This window comes from Corvus brachyrhynchos, unplaced genomic scaffold (assembly GCF_000691975.1).
Source record: "Corvus brachyrhynchos isolate BGI_N302 unplaced genomic scaffold, ASM69197v1 scaffold3, whole genome shotgun sequence".
Lineage (NCBI taxonomy): Eukaryota > Metazoa > Chordata > Aves > Passeriformes > Corvidae > Corvus > Corvus brachyrhynchos.
The window spans coordinates 6,379,996-6,401,470 of NW_008237619.1; the positions used below are offsets into that span (position 1 = coordinate 6,379,996).

A 21,475-nucleotide genomic window follows, 5' to 3' on the forward strand; every position below is an offset into this window, starting at 1 on the left:
AGGAATAGAGCTAATAAGAAAATAATGAGTTTTGTATTTGTGTGCTGTGCTGCTCCCTACTGAATTGTCTGACTACCAAATACATTAAGGAGTTAACAACTGAGAGGTGTTCTCCTGGAGGGGCGCTGATGGAGCCTGGTAGTTTTACAGCTGAAGAGCAGGGGTTTAGAACCACCTGTGCCAGCATAAGAAATTTCTCTCTCTATTCTTATCATAAACTATGGTAAGAATTATCATAAATTATCATAAATTAGTTATGCTAAGGTGATACTCAGCAGAAGGCAACTAGCAGTGAGCCCAGCTGGGTCTTTAGATGGTTAATGTCAGGGTAAAGAGGAGGAAAGGTGATCTTCCAGTTTGTGCTGCATGTTCCAGGGGCCCTTTCTGTGCAGCAAACAATCCCATGGTCATAGTTGACTGTCAGTAATTGACCATATTTGGATTCTCAAAACAAAATGTTTAGTTCAGCTAAACAATGTTTAGTTCAGCTTTGAATAGCAAACAGTTCCTTATGGAGCTTAATTGCTTTGTTTACATGCAGCTAGTTAACTTATCATGTGGCAGGAACAATAGGCTGAGTGCCTCGCTTAACCCTTGATCAGAATGAGATAAAACACGGAAGACAGTGAGGCTGTATTTCTTAAACAGACCACAGGTCAGATGCAGCCTCCTTGGCTGGTTGTCTCATAGAAAACCTGCTGCCTGGCATACCCTTTGTCTCTCCAGCAGCCGTGTGACTTTGCTGTGTTCTCGCTGTCTGATCTTCAGCTAAAAGCAAGTGGTGTTTCCTGGGTCTCTCTACTTCACATGGAGCAGGCACCTTCCTGAGAGCAGTGTGACTCACTGACCATTCCTGGCACGGTGCATGCAGTGAACATCAGACCATCACACGAGGCTTTGACCTCAGGTTACCCCACAGCTTAACCTGGACCATGCCCAGTTTGCAACAGAGGCAGCTGGCTTTTCTTCTCCCTATAAGGAGGCAGGGCAGGTCCTTGGGGAAGCGTGAGCCTTGATTTCTCAACCAGCCACACCTGTATTGTGGGTTGAGGAGCAAAATGGAGCTTACTTCAGTTAAGCCAGATCTCTGCCAGTCATGCCTGTTACTGACAGGAGACCTTTCACAAGGGTGCTTCAGCCATGCCAGAGCACTTTTCTTGTTGTCATGCAGTCCTCCAACCACAGGCAGTACCCCGTGATCCAGCATGACAGGAGTCTGTGACCCAACACGTGCTTTCCCTGCCCAGAAGCTGAGAAGTTCATTATCAGGTCTGCCAGACTAATAGAGACAAAAGAAATTTTTTGTTTGGGACTGCAGCTCTCACACCCTCAAGGAGTCCCTTTCGTCTTGGGGGAGCGTGGAGCTCACGCCAGCTCTCCCTGCATAACTGAGTTTTCCTGAGCTCTGAGCAGAGAGGACATTCCAGAGATTTTTATCTGTTTGCTTCTCCATTTCACTGGTGGCTTTTCCCCTCATAACATCTGAATTAAAGTCAGAAAGTTTGCTGAGAAAGACTCCTAGTTTGTTCCGCAGGTAGTTTCTTTTGGCAGAAGGGAATTCTCCATCACACCTGCTTGTACCAAAGGAGAAAGGTAGATGTTCTCCATTAATTTGCCTAAAGTTAAGTAAGCTTCAGCCTTGTGACTAGCAGACACAGGGATACCAGCTGTGTGAGCCTTGCTGCCAACCCTGCAAACTGGAGAACAAGTTGCTAACATCTCTTATTTTGTAAATCTGTATGCAACTGGGAATGAGAGGCCTTTGAAAATATGCACAGAAAGTTTAAGTGCACGAGAGGAACCTGCAAACCAAAAAGCTTCTTTATCTTACTTTTTCCATGAGTGATTTATTAACTGGCACAGTTGTGTGCTCAAATCTTATGTACAGTTTACAATTGTCACTTGCACTTGAAGGGGTGTAAATGGAGTCTGATGTCCTTAATAGCAGTCTATCTCCACAGCTGTTCCTCTTCCCTCTGTAGGCAATCTCTCACTTCCAGAGGTGATGCAAGGCAGAAATATTTCCTATTTGTGTATGTTTGTGGTACAGGAGAACCAAATCATGCAAATAACTCAACAAGACCACAATGACAGAGGTATTCTAGAGAATACTACAAGTTATCATTACCTTCCCAAGCCTTTAGACTATGAAAATAAACTTTAAAAGTCTACTGAAGATTTAAGCATTAAGAGCCCTTTCCCTTACACCACTACCTAAATATAATAGGAGCTGCTTCTAGAGCTGGAGGCCTCCTCAGTAAGACTACCACTTGTTTTGAGCTTATACAAGCATTTACAGCTACCATATAAACTGAAAGGTTAGCATGTCTGCTCTTGCCTTGTCATTCTTCCGCTTGTGTAACACAGAGCCCAGTAGTAATCACAAAAAAAGAAAACCTTCAGAAATATGTGTTTGAGGAGGAAAACTCCACACAAGGATCAATTACATTCCTCACAAGAATTCAACATTTGAGTCAGGGGTTCCCAGAGACTGATCTGGAAAGCTGCTAAGTATGTGACCCTCAGGAAAATTTTCAAATTGTGGCTGTTCTACACTGTCCTGCTGATTTTTTTTTTTTTTTTTTTTTTTTTTTTTTTTTTTTTTTTTTTTTTTTTTTTTTTTTTTTTTTTTGGTCATGCAACCCCTATCCTGATGTCCCACCCATTAGGTTGCCCTCCATGAACAAAACTGTGGGAACTCCTGAATTCATCATCCAAGAAAACCTTTATTTTGGAGTACAGACTGAAAAAGATAATCTATTTTGTCAAGTGTTTCCCCACCTCTGTAAACATGCAGTCTCCTCGTCCGGATGATCTCATGCATATATTCATCAAAGTTCTTACTTTGCTTTGAGACGACATTTGCAGCAAAACAGTAATATATGCAATATAAAAAGGTTTTGAGTGAGATCCAGTACAAGCATCTCATGGTGAAATCATTCTTAGTATTATTTAACAGCTACCTGGTGTCTGATCCAGAGAAGCTGGTCACAACTACACCTTCCTTTAGATACTTAAGTGAATGGCACATGTGAGCCTAGGATGTTATGTGAATGTAGGGCAAGGAGGACACGGATCATAATTTGTCTCTCACATTGTCAAGCACATTCCTCCTCCATTTTTTTTGACAGTGGATTGTTGATAGAGTGATAGCTGCTGAACAGGTACGAGCTTATCAGCACTCCTTACCAAGGAGACCTTGTGTGGAAACTCTCACCTCTCTCACTGGAAGTAGAGGGAAGGAAAACTGGAAGTCTCTGGCTTAAGGAAAACCATTTGGTACTATAGAAGTTAAGTGAAGATCAGCTAACCTGCTGGAGCATCACAGGCTGGAGACCTGAATGTTCTGGCAGATGCCGTCATTTTGGCAACGGAGCAGGTGGCAGTCCTGCAAAGTCCTCATGGTCTTTATCACGTAGTAGGAAGTGGCATTGCTGCCCTGGATGCAAACATCCTAAAAAAGAGGTGATTAGTCGGTGACTCCGCAGAAATAGATGGTTGGGTGCAGTTGATACCACAAGTATTGGAGTGCAAGGTCACAATACGAGTAGAAGGAGTACCGGTGTTCCCAGTGACAGATGTAATACTTACCAACGATTGTCTTACAAAACAAAAAACCCCAACACCAAACCCAGCAGCCTTACAGAGTCATTGCTTTTCAGCTTTCAAAACTCTTCTGGAGAGTTTTTGTAAATGGGTGGTCTAAAACTTACCAGGCTGATTAAATATCTGCTCTGTCTCCTGTCACCTTGGAAACAGGGAATGCCTACGGTGAAAACGATCTGAAGGATTCAGGATGGAAATTCAGATGTTCATGTACAACAGACTTCTGTGCCTTTTTTATTGCTCAGATCAATGATACGAGAGTCCACAGCAAGGTCTGCATTTCCAGCTGTGTGCACAGTGTAACAAGTGAGGTGGCTTATGGCAGGCAACACTTCATGGTAAATGCTGCATTGGAACTAGGAGTGCCCATGTGTCTACTGCTGAAAGTAGGGAAAAACCTTACTTCCACACTCCATAATGCAGAGCATGCACCCAAGCAGTTTTAGCTCCTTATTTACTGTAGCCAGTTTATTGTGGGCCACGGTAACTATCTGTTATATGTCTGTTCTTGCTTGCATCCCTGGGAGATAATGAGATTGTGTAGAGGTTATATTGACAGCAGGATTTCTTTCCCAAATTCCTTTGCTTCTGTTCTGTTCTTCATGCAGCCCACTGAAATAATCTCTTCCTATACTGCAGAGTTCTTCCAAGAGGTTTTTCTTTTTTGTTGGGTACATCCATAGAAAACAAGGAATTCTACCTTGCAGTTTTGTTCCCTCAAAACATCAGTCTACATCCACCCATTGAAGTCATCTTACTTTTGTCCCTAATCTGTCTTAATATCTCCAGGCAACCGAGAAACTGGCCTTTCATCTATCTTGAACTCTTGAGAATTGCTCAACAGTTGCACAAAATTGTTTTTCCTCCTCCTGCTGTGAAGATCGTACCAAATTAGGAGTGTATAATGGGCCAGGCTTTTCCCATTTGCCAGGGACTGTGATCTCGTGGCCTAAAGATGGAGAGATGTTCCTTGCTGTGCTTGTCATGGAGGCCTGAGAGTCCTTTGCTCCTTTAGGCATTTTAGGGTTCTCAGTGTCTTACAGGGACTTTATTTCCCACCTTTTCTGACACTTAACTCTGTGTGGCCAGGTAAATATTATGGGATCTGCACAGCCAAAGAGTACAAAGAGACGAAGAAATGGAGCTAACATTAGGCATGATTTTCTTGCTCCTTTGTCAGAGGCCCTTATGGATTTAACAGTTTGTGGTAACTAAAATGTTGCCCTTCTAATCCTATTTTTTCACTGAATATTTCAAGAGAGATGCTAGGATTACCACCTTGGGTTTGGTTTGGGGATTATAGTCTCAATGCTTGCGATTACCATAAAGTAGGATCCTCAACTTCAGTTCAGTGCTTTATGTCCTCTTATACTGGAAATTAAGTTATGCTAATTTAAATGTCTGCCTCCGGTGTCTTTCTGAGATGCATAGCTTGGTTTCAAAGATAAATGCTTGCCATTTTGGGACAGACTGTGTGCTAGGTTTAAGTTCACTTAGCAAAGCTTTTTTCATTGGAGCAGCTCATGTAACTTGTTAGCATGCAAGAAGTTATTAAGCTTTCACTTCCTCCACTCCCATTTCCTGTTTGGATGTTAAAAGGAAGCCCTGACTGCTAATTTGTGATTAGCCAGCAACCCAGAGTGAACTTAATCCTGTGGGTTTGTGTAGTGCTTGCCTATGCAGACATGGCCTCACTCAAGAGTGGGTCTGCTGCAGCTCACGTTTCATGGGGAGAGGTGTAAACAATCGGCTCTTCTTTCCGTGGATGCATGGCCTGCCTTCTGAGAACAGAGGCAATGCCCGGCCTGCCAGAGCTTGGGAGGTGACACTAAAACGTTGGATGCTGCCGGAGAGAAGGGACACGTGAGGGTGTTTTTCCAGTCTTGCTTGCCCAGGAGGTGGCACTGTGCAATAGTGGGATTTTTACCTGCAGCGTTTGTCGTGTGACCCGACTGTGGTTGTTTGAGACATGACAGATGAGTGAAGTTCCTTAGTCGGTGAAAACAGGGTGACTTGTACTTCTTTTAGGATGCCTCAGCTCCCTCCTGTGGGAAATGCATCGTACTATCTGCTTTGCACTCCTGTGTTAGTGAACTGACCTTCGTACAGGTTGTGCAGTCAGGATCAGAACTGGGTTTGTGGGTGAAATTGTTCTGGCCATGGAATAAGTGGTGTTATCTTTGGAGCACCTTTAATTCCAAGTCTTTTGTGCAAGTCCTTTGTGTCCCCCTTGGTATTTCCCAGACCTACTGACAAAGCAGCCAAAACAAAGAGGTATATACATGTAGTATGTGCTAGAAAATTAGAAAGCTTTGAGGATTCTCTGTGGGATCTCTAGCCTGCATGCATTGTGCTATGCTCCTGTTAGAGTACTGGTTGCTCTAGTTCAGTGCTTGTATGTAAAACACGCAGAGCTTTTTTTAAGGGATCTGTGACCCCACCTGCAAGTGCCTGACCTGATTTGTGCTGCCAAATGCAGGCCAACACAGCTGACATAAATCTAGAAAATCTTCCAGGTCTTCCATTTTTATAAAGGTGATAAACTGAGACCATTTTCATTTCCCTCTCCAGTAACAGCCTGAGATTAGGAGCACATACAGATCTGTCGGTAATTCTGATCTTGGAATGGATATACTACTTTACAAAGTCTTAGGCAAGCTGATTAACTTTCTTATTTTAATTCTCAAAAAGGTGAAAAGGGGTAATGCTTTCTAAATACAGGAACATATTTGTAACACAGCCTAGCAAATATGTTCACAATATACCTTGGAGCTAGAAATGTTACATGAATGCTAAATACTTTTGTTATTATTAATCGAATTTTAAGTGGCCTATACATCTGTAACAAAGGCCGCTTAGCAAACACGTCCTTTGAAATAGCCTGACCCTTTCCACTTTTTCAGAGACATTAATAGTTTCCTGGCTCAGTGTTTTAGGAAATGTCGTCATAGTCTGGAGGAACCAATAAAAACATAACTCACCTATTTTGTCTGATCATTTTACGCCAGGATATTTGAAGCTGGAAGCTGTGGAGGGGTAGGAGGGGACTGCTTCATTTGTGTGGGTGGAAGATGTAGAGATTTTAATACTGCTTTAGTATAACTTTACGTAGTAGGACTCTACGACTGTGTGAAAAATAGTATTTTTTGAGTTCATAGACAGAGGCTCTAGATAGTTTTTGTAACTAACAATTTTTCCCCCTTCCTATGCCACTTATTGCTTCAGTGCCTGGTGAAAGGAATGATATCTTTGGGGAAGAGTGTTCTGTTGGTTTTAGGCTTACATTGTCCTCTAATAAAGGAGTAATAGCTCTTAAGAAACAGCAGTGCCTTAAAACAATTGTTGGTAGCTGATTATGGCAATATTGGTGGGACAATAGCTTATTTGGTATGGTCAAAGCAGACCATTTCCTACAGGCAGAAAATGCAATTACTTAAATTAAGGAACTATTACTGTATGAAATCTCAATACAAAGCATCGTTCCATGACATTGTGAAAAGCAAACCATGAGTGTCTGCAGCAGGCATCCGGTGACACTTCGTTCTCCATTATAAATGCCAACATTTACAGTGGGCCAAGCCCCGCCATCCTTCCATGGTTTTGATTCTCTCTTTTTTGAGGCAAAGCTTCGAGCAAGTGTGTTAGTCCTGACTATGATCTCTTGGCTGGGGAGAGCAGACATGTATTGCAGTTTTTCCCCTACTATGGTGGTGTCTGCTGCAGCCTTCACACAGCCCCTCAGAAGTAACATCTCTGTTACTGTTAATTTATGCTTGGCTGCATGGAGCTGGGAAAGACAGTTCTGACCCCATTTATCCTCTGTCTCTTCCCAGAGCTGACCAATCCTCTGTCCTCCAGAGAGGACCAAAGTTTTTGCCCGTTTTTGGGAAGTCGTGCTCTGTGTTTTCTCTTCTGTGTTCCATCAGGGTTGGAGACCAGTGTAATGTTTGTCAGCAGTCTAGGGAAGCTGAAGGATAACACTTACTTCATCCTGCATAGCTATCTTTACAGAATGAGCTGCAGCACCAAGAGAGACAGCCACGACCACTGCAAGCTACACCATAATGTATTATGTGGACTCTTCTCCTCACCTGTCCCCCAAAATAGAAAAATCAAGCATGATTTTTTTTCAGCTTCTGCTATAGCCTCAAATGGAGGTATGTGCAGCTATCAGAGGTTCACTAAGAGTTCAAACCATGTTCAGGCTGCGGTTCAGGATCTGCAAACACCCACAAAAATGTGCTTCAGGATTTCAGAAAGATGCAAAAGGAGGACATGGGTACCAAGATACCCTGATTGGAGTCCAGTCCAAAGGAGAAATTGCTTCTGATCTACTGCATTTGTGTTTTATGATTCCAACAAGGTGTTATCTCAAGACTTATACAAGAAGCTAACAAATAAACCCCACAAATGAACCTTTTTGTTAACTCTTGCCAGACATCTGCCCTTTATGTTTTTGGAGGCTTTTCTCTCCACCTTTCCATTTAATGTGCTGAATGGTGGTTCTTTTTTTTTTCCCACCCAAGCTGAGTGTGCATCAGCCCTGTGGCAAAGAGACTGTGTCCTGTTACCTTCCACTCATGACAGCCACTAGAAGATGTTGCCTCAACAGAGGTGTCCCCTTTGTACCTGTCAGTATGGCTTATCGGTTTTTGTGTCTATTTTACCAGGTCAGGCCTAGACTTGTTACTGTGAACTATGCCATGAGATAGCCCTTTAAAATTCCTTCTTAAACTGGAGCTGGATCTCTGTGTGGAGGTGTCCCTGGAGTGTCAGTATCCCCGAACACTTGGTGATACCAGGGTTGTTGCTTTGTCCCAGAACACAACATGCAATCAACAGCCAAACTGTTTGCTCAGTTTTTTTCCTTCCCCCTCTCAGGCTCAGTTTAGAGGCATAGAAAGGCACAAAGTTAATTTCTGGGCTTAGGGCAGCAACATGGGATACACATCATAAAGTCACCCCAAGACACTGAGGCAATTTCTTTCACAAGTAACACCCTTGGAGACCTGAAGAAATGTGCATTGAGTGGAATGTGTAGGTGAAGGGGTGAGTACAACATTATGCCTGTTGTTGCTTGTCCCCATGACAAATTCAGAACAAACGGCCCATGTCAGATGCTCCTACCAGCTACTCGGGGGCTTCAGAATAGACAAGTCTCTCTTTCTGATTGCTATCTTCCATGCTTGGGTTTCATCTCAGTCATCAGGGACTTCTCCTGATGGGAGAAGTGTAGCTTTTTCTCTCCTCCCCGTTTCTTGGGTTTTGAGGCTCTAGGAAAGGCAGAGCTCTTCTCAGTTACATCCTTAGTTCAGTCATTTGCAAATGGGAACTTCTTAATTTTAGTTGGTGTGTGGTTAAACTGTAGTGAGCTGTATCCATTCTGAAATAAACACCTCTCTCATCCAGCAGAGGAAGTGTGACCTCAGGAGGAACCTGATTTAAAAACAAGACTATCATTTTAATCCTCAGCTTATGCCCCTTTCCCCTCAGGGCTTTGTGATGATAGCTGGAACTTCTTCATTGACTGTAGGATTTTTTTCAATAAACAGTGAAATTCTCCTGAACCAGAAACTATCCAATCCTACCCAAAGAGATTTAGTGAAAGTGAAACTGCAGAGAAGATGAAGGCAAATTATTTCTTATATTTTTCTCTTATTCCTGTGTCCTACCATACGACTTGGCCATAGCAGTCATGTGAAAATATGTAACCTGTTTTGTAAAGCTGAATACCCTGCGGTCTCTGTGTTTATAGCAGATACAAGGAAAAGGTTTTGTCTTCAGGCATGTCTGTGCAGGGCCTAGAACACTTTTGGCTCTACATAAGATACAATAATAATAAGGCCAAAACCTCTCTGCCAGCTAGTGAAATGAAAATGCTGTACTTCACAGTTATGTCATTGGAGAATTATATTTCATTAGAGCTGATATTAAAAACCCTGATGTCAGTTGTGAAATGTGGCTGACTTCAAATTTGCAAAACACATAGGAAATTTTTTCGTAATGTGTTGTCACTTTAGAAGTCTGGCAGTCCTTCAGGTTCACTCATAAAAGTTTAAGCTCTCAGAAGGGGAAAACCCCAAGGCTATTTCCCCTAAGCTTTATAAGCTTTGCTTTTACTAGGAAATGCCATTTTTATAAAGTATATGCAAGTAATGTTCTGGATGCTTCAAAGAGCAGCAGCTCTTAGGACTTTCAGGTTGAAGAACTGGATTAAGTAGTCATGAGAAGTAAGTTATTCTAGATGTTTAAATGGGGGCTCTTAGAAAGTCAGTGAACAGGGTAGAGAATAGCAGTCCAAACTGTTTCTGGTTATTAAATGCAAAAACACGCCTGTTGTTTTGTCGTTTTCCCTTCCCATTTGGTGGCTCACAGGCTTGTGTTACTGGGAAGGACTGTGTGCACAGCAGTTGTATTGAGTTGGTTCCAACAGGTCACTGAGCTGCAGAACAGTTTCCACATTCATTTTCACAAATTTATGAAGTACTTGTAAATCAGACTTTTGTCTTAGTCACAGTAAAGACATGAGGGGTATATGTCAGTATATGTATTAGCTCTTATTTTTGCTTGCTAGACAATATTTAAATGTCCAGTGCAGTATGTAAGATTGTTTCTGCTACAGTTACATTTCTTGTAGGAGATGGTAGATGATACTTGATTCTAGGCAGGATTTTCTGGTTTTGTTTTTTGCTCAGATGTGGAGAACTTGTAGACATACATACATTGTCATTTGCTAATAGAAAAATATATTATGGTTAAAAAAGCAAATCCAAACTGTTTGTGGCTTGCAAATATGAAAATTACTAGTTGTGTGTCCCTTTCTGCTTAGATACATCCAACTCTGCACTGTTCTCCTTATTGAATACTACGCTGGGCAGTAGCCATTGTCTGCTACATCCACTCAGAAGCTGTGTTGGTGCTGTACCACCAAATAAGACTGACAGTGGCACAGTTCACATTTGGGGGCTTTTTCCCTACACACTGATTATAATCTCCTTTCTCCGCATTGATTTTACACCAGATTTTTAGAAGTTTACTATTTTCAGGACTTCTCTCTTTCTTTTGAAATCTGCCAGCAGTGATAAGGGACAATATCTTATAGACAATTGTAAAACATCCTGTGCAAGATTTTCTTTAGGAAGGCATCTCCAATCAACCTGGTACAACCTTTCTTACAGGTCTATCCAATTATGTATAGCATTTCTTAAAAATTCGCTGCAGTTAATGGCATTAAAGTGGTGAATCTTAGTAATGTGAAAGCTGTTCAGTGGACAGACAGGGCTGAAATGCCAGTTAATCCCTGGCTGGGCAGAGGCAGCTGTTCCTTTTTGAATTTGTCAGCCTACTTGTGTGAGCAGGTCATTGTCTCTTTGGTGAGACAAAGGAGTGGGATGCCTTTGTGTAAGGGTTAGATCAGCCTGTGGGATCAGGGTCCGGTTAAGGGAGTTTGTTTTTATCAGCACATTTTGAAGCAAGTGGAAACTGGATGGCTTGGATTAGGAAAAGTCCCTGAAGTGTGCATATGTTCAGCTTGTTGGCTTCATGTACTTGGGGACTGTGAAATCAGTGACAAAACCACCTTTTTTTTTTCCTTTCTTATCTGTTTCTGGGGCTTTTTTTGTTGTTGTTTTGTTTTGTTTTGTTTTTTTTCTTGTTGATTTTTTAAAAATTTTGGTAAAAGTAGTAAAGGCATTGAAACACTTTCTGGAAACAGAGAACATTCCCAGCTTTTATGGATATGTGGTCAGCCAGCTCTTGCTCATTCCCTTATAAGCAATATTCTTAATGGGAAGAAGTTGCTACTATTTCAGGTCAGTGTGTGTGTTTTCTGTTACAGTTGCCATGGCACTGGTAAGACAGATACGTTCTGTAGTTGTTTGTCTTGTTATTAAGATGTGAATTTTATTTTCAGCACTGTATTTGCAGCATAATAGCATGTGCAGTAGTTTTCCATACCTCACCAAAGTTGCCCGTGTTGGAGTTACTGCACTCTATTTTTTCTTGTTTGTCATATAGTCTGTTTTACCTGCCCACCTTTGGTGCACTAGAGTCAGTAGCTCCCACATACAGCCTTTGAATTTTGGGTATTCTATAGCCTGGTGGGTACTTAAGGTTAGAGACATTATGTCATGGTTGCAATCTTACATAAACACAAACCAGAAAGCCTAATCTAGTAGTTTTTTATACAGCTCAATATACTTGGCTGAGCTACAGCTTATCTTCTAAGCAGGCGCCCAATACTGATTTAAAGACTTCAGGTGATGGAGAGTCTAACCAAGATTAACTGTAAGTTATAGCTACTAAATTTTACTGAGCTGTGTCAGTGTTTAAAAATGTAGCTTTACTTAAAGTGCAGCAAAACAACAGCAGCAGCAGCCACAGCCAAAATCTACCATCTCTCCTTTGTTTTCCTTGTGTTTGCTAGTGAGATTTTTTTAGTGTGACTTCCAATCACACTGATTGGAATCAAATGTTGCGGTACTCCAGCTTTTACTTTTTGCTATTACAGAAATAATTCTAGGTGAGTCCGTAGGGTATTCAAAGTAAGTGTCACGATTTGAAGTGTGTTGGCATAACTAGAAATGAGTCAAGCCCAGGACACACTGACACTGGCGTTGAGCCCCAGTTTTTCCCTGCTACGGGTTCTTGTTGCTTTGATGACACCTGTCGTTGGTTCCCTGAGAATCAGCTTTACTGACTGACATGAGTCTGTTTGTCATACAGGAAACTGGAGTGAGGTGTCTGCAAGTGTCACAAGGCTGTCTTACTGTTACCCCTACACGTGGCATTCGGGTGGAATATAGTATTGAAGAAAGCCAGAATTTTTGTGTTGCTGTGTTGTGGTTAGCCAGATCAAGTAAAGCAAACCTGTTTTGTCTTTGCATCTCTTTGGCCTTGCCTTTTTGGTTTGTTTTATTTGTTTGCTTGTGGGGGTTTTCTTTAGGTTTTTTTTGTTTGTTTTTTAAAATATCTGAAAATATGGATCAGCTTTGGAGCAAATAGTGAAAGGGAAGAAGCTACCAAAACAAACTTGACTGATGCTGAGTCATGAGAGAGGAGTAGACCTGTTCATCAAGTTTATTAGCAGTGCATGCAAGACAAATGTAGAAGCATTTTCTGCTGTTGCAGAATGCTGGGTTTGAGAATAACAGAAATTCAACCTTTTCAGTTACACCAGTGACACAGCCAGAGGCTGGTTCACAGGTGGCACCACTTGTATATCTTTTTCCCAGGGAGTCTATAATTTAATCAGGGAGAGGGCTACACAAAACACCCACCTGTCTGCTTAGTTAAATTTGCTCCTTGTTGGACATTGTTTAGGGGGTTCTGAATTAAAAATAGTTAAAAATGCTATTGCTGCTTTCCACTGTTTTTTTACCTTGCTGAACTGAAGTCATCCCTTAGTAGATACAAGGGCAAAGAAATGCTTTGCCAACTAAAGCTGTTTACTGAAGAGGGAGCTCATGTTTTCTGTCACACCTGTTTGCATCAGTATGCCCTCATGGGTTGTTTTCTTTTAAGGTTCCATGAGATGAACAGAAGAGACTGGTTTTCCTATATATGTATACATGAGTTAAGTTTCTAAACTTGAGACATTGGTTTTCTGAACATCAATATGATCAGCTGTCATTCAAGTTAGTAGAAACTTGACTAAGAATTGACCCAAACTCAAGTTACAGGGACAGCAGGTGGGTTGGTATCCTCTTTTTGGGTGAGTCATTTCTCGTCACAGAGGTAATCTGAAGAGTATTGCCATTGTTTTGTCCCTAATTCATATGCAGTTCATAAGCCAGTTTTTGTACCCGGTAAGAACATGTGGTGTTGAACCATTTTAAGTTTGCCAGGATTTGGAGTTTATTACTGCTGTAAAAGGCTTTCATAACAGCCCTCTTTCAGTTGGTTTTCTGTATTTATTTTATGCTTATTATTTTGAAATTAGTACGCATCACTGCCATTTCCTGACAAATTATGAAACAGGCTTTCAATTAATCAATATTCTATTTCTGTTGAGAGGGATCCTTCTTAATTGTTTTCATTTTCTTTTCTTGGCATATACATCTTCATTCCATGGTACATATTTATATTAAGTGGTATAAAAACCAAGAACTTGACTTCTTCAAGGCATATGTTACAAACAGGCTGTAACAACAGAGTGTAAATCAATGCAATTATCTGCTGGCAGTTTAGAGGTTAAGTAAGTTTCCAGTTTAAGAAACAAGGTGGGAAGGTTGTCTGAAGACACTTGGGGCTGTGTCCTTCCAGGAGCCACAGGTCAGCAGAGCACTCACTGTCCCATGGGATGACCAGGTGCCCCCTGTACCTGGGGCTTACACAGTTCAGTGCTGCTGCTGCTTTTTGCTATGTACGACTCAGTGTCCCTCTATTCCCAAAAGTTGCCTTCCAAACTGTACCTCAAACTAAACATCTTGCTTGATCCTAATGCTATAGAAGGCATTTAGGACTGTGATGTAACTTTTTGACAGAATCTGTAGTCAATGGTGGAAGCCAAAAGAGCATCAGAATGAAAAATGTTTTGGCTCCTTAACTTAAATGCTAATGTTAACTCAGCTGAGCTCCCAGCTTCCCATTTGGCAAAAGACAGATTACATAAGCAGCAGTAATTTTCCCCAAGCTTGGAAAGAATTGGTCGAAATGCTTAGCAACTCCCCACAAGTGCACCGGGCTGCTGCCTGCAGTGCTCGGTCAGAAAGCAAAAATACCTTCTGGCAGGAATGTGGTCAGCCAGGCCAGCTCTGCCTGCGTGGGCCAGGGAGGCCTGTCTGCTGTGCTGGCCACCATTCCTCCTCTTCTCCCAAGGGGATGTGCTGGACTAGCTGAAAGCATCCCATGTGCCAAAGCCAGCTTGGGAGCTCTGCGTTGGGCCAGCCTGAAGGCACCCATGGTTAGGGTGAATGTTGAATGGGGTTTATGGAGTTCTTTGCCTGATAGTAAACTAACAGTTTTAAAAAATCACAGACAAATGCTCAATGCATCTCCTTCTAAAAAGAGAGGGACTGACTTTGGAAAATTCACCTTTGCATTTGTTTGTAATTTATTTGCATACTCTCCGTGAGGATTGTTTAGTCTGATCTCAGTGCCTCTGTTTGTGCTTCTAATACAGATGCCTTTCCTTCTTCCTCTAAATTATACCAAATGCTCAGTAGGAAGAGCAGATATTCACCAATTACAGAAAAATAAATTAATTGAAAAGAAATCTGGGGGTGGGGCAGGGCATTTTAGTTGCAAGGTCAGTCTTGCACGGGACAATCTGCTACATTTTGTGAGCACAGACAAAGGCATTCAGGGGATCCCAACTGGTACCCTGTGCTGGGCTCCTCCCAGGCCATCACTGGGGCCATCAGCCCACCAGAGTCCCACCTCCACAGGCCCAGAGGAGCACAGGAGCACAACGACAGGCAGAAAACTTAACTAAAGACACAAAGGAAGGGACGCCACGTCTTGAGTCCTTTCCAGGATTGTCTGAGGAGAGCCTCAGCCCCGGGGTCCAGATCTGAAACCCATCAAGATGAGTCAGTGCAAGAACACTTTTTGCACGTATCTGGAAATCTGTGTGACAGTCTGTGCCAGCAGCTGGAGTGGGCTCGTTTGTCTGGGTGCCAGCAGCTGGGAGGACTGGGATCCAGAAGTGGTTACTGGGCAGACTCTGTGAGCCCAGCAGCTGAAGGAATCTGTATTGCCCATGTGTGTGTGTATAAATATACACATACATGCATAATAAGGACACATCTATACATATCAAACAGACATATTGTGACTAGCAGACCCCTTCTGTTCAGGCGAGGAGGGGCTGTGTGTTCCTTAGTGAGAACGCATTTTCAGCCTTGCTGCTGGTTGCACCTGGGAGTGTAGGGCTGTGCAGCCTCAGTTCTTCTGACAGCATTGTCAGATCAGGCCTATTCCAGGTATTCTCCTAATGGGAGACACCTAAAATCAAGTAGATCAGGAACATGCAAGCTGAAATTTTTTAGAAACTGGTAACCATGTGTGGTTTTAAACTTTGTACGGTACCAGGTGAGCAGCAAGAGCTTGAGCTAGTGGCATGGATAGGCAGTGAAGGAAATGATACGGCCAAACTGACTTTTTTGAGCATTGACAAGCAGTAACATCCAATTGTGCTTCCTTGAAGCCTTTTCACTCTCCTGTGAAAGGATGGCCTTTAGTAACCTTTTCATGCCCCTGTGCCTTAGCGTTTTGACTGTTCCTCATAATGCTGTAATCAGTGTCCAAAATACTTGGATAAGAGGATTAGTAACACTACAGCACAGCTTTCATCTCTTGATGGACATGATCAAAAATTCATTGCAAAAGATGCAAATAAAATCTGACCATAAATTCCAAAGTTTGTTTAAAAAAAAATCTTAAAAAAATGTGATGCTTATTTTGCAGCTGGATGCTATCACCTCTTTCATTTATCATTGGTCAGTTTGGCTTGTTAGAATTTGCCTAGTGGCTAGGTTTTATTCACCACTGCTCTTGCAAAACCATCTGTTAATCACAGTTACTTTCCTTTGAATTTTAAAATCTTGCTTGTTTGGATAACCCATATGTCATACATTTTTAAAAGTTAAAATTAAAAGCAATTCCCTTGCCCCAAAACAGGTTTCTAGCTTGACTTTTCCTCCGTTTGAAAAGCTTGTGGCAGTTCAATTAGGAAAAAGATGGAAGAAACAGACCTGTGTGGAGAAAATAAAACTAATTGCTCAGGTATCACCAAAGGGGAAATCTGATGAGGCAGATACAATCTAAACTGGGATTTGAACAAGCTAGCAGCTGCAGAAGATGGATCAGTGTCTATGTTTTATTGCAAATAAATGGCCAAGGCTGAAGTTTTATGTCTTTAGCAGAAGACAACAGCCTGAAGAGCTCAATGGAGGAGGTAATATGGAAGAAGAACAGCTTTCATCCTTGCTTTAGGAGGAGGAAGCAGTAAATCTGCAGCATTGATTTTAGTGCCATATGAGGTGAATTCACCCATGCTTGCTTGCTGAGATCACATGAGATGACTAAGTATGTTTTATGATAACACACGCTTTTGAGGGCTTTGTGTAAGCTCCTATATAAGAATCCTTTAGTGCATGTCTGTCTGTTTAATACTATCCTATCAGGTGCTGAAGTTACATTTGCCTCCTACTTTTGAAAGGTTTTGATGTTGGATTGCCTGGAATTTGTGAGCCATGACCTCTGGAAAAGTGTTATTTTGAAGCCTGTTTTTACATTGATACTAAAACCATTAAATTTGGTAACTGCAGCAGCATTTGTTTTTATTCTAGCAATGGAAGCTGGATTTAGAACATTGTTTTTATAGCAATTAAGAAACCCCTTGAGGAGGAGCCCTACAACATCTTATTTAGAGGGTTAACTCCTTATTATGTTAGTCAGCTCTCATTTAACTCTGGTGATTATGTGGGTTTTGGATTAGCACAGTTGCTCCCAACACCTTCTGGCTGTGGAAGGTCTAAGTGCAGAGTGAGGACTCATCTAATGACAGTGCCCACTGCTCCTTCACTGCTTCTTACAGAAATCTGTGCACTTGGATTTTTTCAAAGGATAATATGGCATGTGTATGCTTTATCCTAATTTTATACATGGTTAGCTGGATTTATGTTTTAGTCTTTTCTGGTCATCTTTTCCCAGCTTGCCTGCATAATTAAGAATTGACTTGAAACACTTCTGCACTTCAGTTACCACTGACCAGGACCAAAATTAAACCATGCAGTACATCTCATTGGGGAAAACTGACTTTTGTTTTTTCATATTCTACCTGAAGTGTTTTGCCTTCAGTGTGTTAAAATATGAGAAATAATAAACCCAGTAATGGTCAGTTGGTTTGTTTGTAGTGTACAATTGATATTAGTTGTCTCTCCACAAAACAGACGCAGCTTGACTGACTTTGAAATAAATTATCCCAGTTTTCAGGGCCAGTAACCAAAATCAAGGAATTCTGTTTTCTTCTGGAAAAGCCGTAGAAAGAAACATCTTAATGAAACAGCTAAATTAAATATTAGCATCTTTTGGAAACGAATAACTATCCAAAATATGCAATAAAATCTGCAGTTATGGTTACAAGATTATCTAACTAACTTTCATTTATATTTTGCAGAAGCATATAAGGCCTGTTGAGGCAAGTACAGCCATGTGCAGAAATTTAGGAACTTATTTAATTTCCTGTTCGAGTTTCTTGTTTTGGTCGCTTTGATTTTGGCGGGAGTTTGGGTCTGTTTTTTTAAAAAAGCTTGTTAAATATCAGTATTTTCTCTGAGGAGTTAAGAAATAATGTTCAAGTTATACATTAAGATCTAAAATGCTACTTTACCTTTGTTGGGGCAAAGATTGACTTACCTATTTAGAGGAAAAACTATCCAACTGATCACAGAATTTGTGAATTCACTTTCTTTGAGAGAAGTTTGCTGTATGTGATGGATTTTATATGTGGTGTGTTGTTTCATGATGCTAAGATCTGCTTGTAAATTACCAAGAGTGTGGGAAGGTGGAATGCTTTGTAAGAAATACCAACGGATGTGAAATTTTAATTTTGGAGGAAAAGTTTCAACATTAGGTGCTGTGAAAATATAGCAAAAAGCTTTACCTTAGTATATATATTGAGGAAGTCTAATATCAGATTTCTTCTGTGTTTTTTAATAGATAAGTGTCTGTGACTAGAAAGTAAGTTATGAATTCCACAAAATCAGTAGGAAGTTTTCCATCGAATTCCGTGTGAGTAAGATTTGGTTTATGGTGTTTATGGCACTCAGGCTGGCTTCCTTTTCTTAGTCACACTGGTGAAGCTCAAAACCGTTTGCTGGTCGCTGCTTGTAATCCACAGCAGTGGGTTACTGTACAGAAAAACCCTCCAAATAGATGAAGCATTTAATAGGGAAAGCTTTGGAAAGATTGGCTCTGCTGGGGGCCGGTCTCAGGCCATCTCATCAGACAAAGAAAGGCGAGGCATTCCTTAACATAGCACAGCAATACAGAGAACTTCATTGATCAAAACCAGCTTTGAAGCTTCAACCAGGAATTGCTTAAGCGTAAGTACAAAATATGCTTCAAATTTGTCTGCTTTTCCTTTTTTTGTGGATCAGCAGTGAAGCGTTAGTTCAGATGTTTCTAGGAAGACCCAGCTTTATTTCAGATGTTTGTTGTGAGTCTGCACTGTCCATTTGGACAGGTCTCTGTGGGCAGAAGTAGCTGGAGCTTCTCTCATTGTGGAAGTGTTCCAAGTTGGTCCAACACAAAGCCCTTTCCAACCTGAATGATTCCATGATTCTTTGACATTTTGTCAACGTGATAGCCAAAGCAAGCCAAGTGGTTAATAATTCATCCCTTCAATTTTTGGCATTAACTAAGAGAATGGAATTGATAGACACATTAATTATTCTGTTACATTCTTTCCAAGAGAAAAATTCCCAAATTACAGTAATTTCATGGAAGTATTGCAGCAATGCTTTTTAATCAGACATCTTAATGGCAAGAGGATGAAAATTATTATCCGTATTGGGAATGCATAACAGACCACCAAACATCAAGAAATATCCATAATAGGAATTTTGGTTTATAGTTTTTTTAGTTTGAAGCCAAGGGATCTAACAATCCTGTTACACAACATACTTACGCACTTCGCTAAGTTTTGATCATTAGACTCCCCATGGAATTTGAAAGAAAGGAAATAAAAAGCCCCTGACACTAGTTTTGTTGACCCTCTTCCAACCTGCTAACAGCTCTTGTGATATTTTTATTGTTTAGGGAAAAAAATATAAAATTTTTCTTGCAAGAGCATGGGATCCCAGCTATTCTGCAAAAGATAAAAATCCTGAATATTTTATAGGATGTGAATTTCCAGGGCTAGAGGCTGTGAAATTTGCAGTCTAGTTTCTGAAACACAGCTTCAGACAGTTGCCAGTGAAATACTTTTAAGAAATGTGCTTTACCTAGAGCTGTAAATGAATCTCACAAGGCTCTAAATAACCTGTGTCATAGAGTCCCTGTGGTTACATGTGAGAATACTTCGTAATGCTGTGGTCAATCTGCTACATGACTGGCAGAGCTTCAGAAATACAGTGCTTTGGAAAATCACATTAAATATTTTCCCATGCTTCAGTTGACTCTTAAAAGTCTTCTAAAACACAAAAGAAATTGTTAGTCACTGCAAGGACATGTAATGGATCTAACTGCTGTATTGCTTCATTTTTCACATTTACTGTATTTAGCCATAACCATATGTATTGGCACTGTTTGAAGACTTCAGTCAGGATTTCTTTGCACTAAGAGAAAAATTCCTGTTTAAGTCAAAGGCACAGTAAAGATCCCCAGTAGGCTAGCTGAGCTAATAAGGTTGAGGTGTGAGAGAGTTGTGAATGATCAGGATCATTCATAAAGGATGGGAAAAGTTGGCAGATGCAGGATGAGAGACTAAGGGAAAAACAAGAGCCAGTTTTATATTAGATTACACAGTGATGCAGAGTGGTACAATTACAGATGTTAGACCTTCTTTTACTACTTTTGGGGTTTTCCTCCCATGTCTTCATCATCCTTCCTAACAGAATGGATGGCAATTTACTTCCTTTACAGTATCACTGTTTCATCCTGGAGCCTTTTACCTGGATAAACCAACTAAGATGTTGCAGTAGAAAAAGGTTCATGAAATACCACATAATTAGAGTTTTTGAAACATAAGTGAGACATTTGCCTACCTGGCTCTGAATGTACTTGCCTGCCTGCATGACCTAAAAGTCCTGACATGGTGATGCAAGATGTTTCCAGCCTACAATTTATTTAGGTAAGTGCTACTTCTTTAGGAAGGCAATTTATTGGTTTTGTGTGACAAGCAGGTCAGAGCTGTGTACTGTCTTAGACACAGTGAGCTGTGTCTCTTTGCCACCTCTGAATGAAAGATAGAAAAACCCACCACATCAACCTGTAGGCTTTTTTGCCCCACCTTGTTTCTTCGTGGCTGACAGAGGTGGTGGATCTCTACAGCTGTTGCCAAGGAGTGATCAGAGGGTGTTACCATGAGCCAGCTGTGAAGAGCTCCTCTTTACATGTAAAGTCAAGTCAGTCTGCAAACTTCACCATCTGTTTTTACTGCAAAGGCATCTTAAGGAGCTGGAGTTCAAAGGCAAGTTAAAAGTAGAGTGAAACAGCCCTGTTACAAGTAAACGTTAGCAATACACAAGATTGTTTTAGACTATGTGAATATATTTTTCCTCATTTGTACTTTGAATGAAATAACTATTCAAACGAGGTTTGGCCTCGAAATTAAGTGGTTAGACAAAACCCATCAAACTATATACATCCTTGTCTCTTTTAAGACAAACATCCATTTTTCTGTGTTTTTATGTAGAATGTGCTTTAAACTGCTTGCTACATTTCTGTGGGATTTTAATTTGGTTGGGATTAAATTTTTCAGATGGAGGGACTGTCTTATTCCTCTGAATTAAACATTGCATAACAAAACTGAGCTGCTCAGGGCTTGTGCACTGAGTAATAGCTGTACTGTTGCTTTGTTCCTACATAATTATACACACTTTCTTTGCCAGTGGCTACAGAAAAGTTTCATCCATTTATTTAAATTTCATCTTTGAGATGTCTCATATTCCTAATGACTGCATGATTTGTAACTCCACATTCCTCACCACCATGCCAATAAAAGAAGTGTTATTTCTGTTTTGGGATGAAACTGTTGCTTCCAAATGGTTTTATACAGACCCCCCACATATATCAAAAGAGCTGAAGGAATTCTTTAGACAATCAAGGGTAGGATCTAAAGAATTTCCTTTTGATTTAAAAATGTGTGCCCATTTTCCATCAGTTCCTTTTACTGGACTGTACAAACAGAGCTGCAAACTGG

The 21,475-nt window shown here is 40.9% G+C and overlaps 2 protein-coding genes across 4 annotated transcripts in view; one reads left to right on the top strand and one right to left on the bottom strand.

The window, feature by feature from the left end:
- CMSS1 (cms1 ribosomal small subunit homolog (yeast)) overlaps window positions 1-21,475 on the top strand; it is a 230,256-nt gene that overhangs the window by 147,171 nt on the left and 61,610 nt on the right. The gene's annotated exons all lie outside the window — the stretch shown is intronic.
- Window positions 1-21,475, bottom strand: part of FILIP1L (filamin A interacting protein 1 like) — a 189,652-nt gene that overhangs the window by 144,472 nt on the left and 23,705 nt on the right. For all 3 annotated transcript variants that reach the window (XM_017731866.1, XM_008631727.2, XM_017731865.1), the window contains exon 2: window positions 3,312-3,454. The gene's annotated coding sequence lies outside the window, so the exon portion shown is untranslated. The remainder of the gene's footprint in view (window positions 1-3,311; window positions 3,455-21,475) is intronic.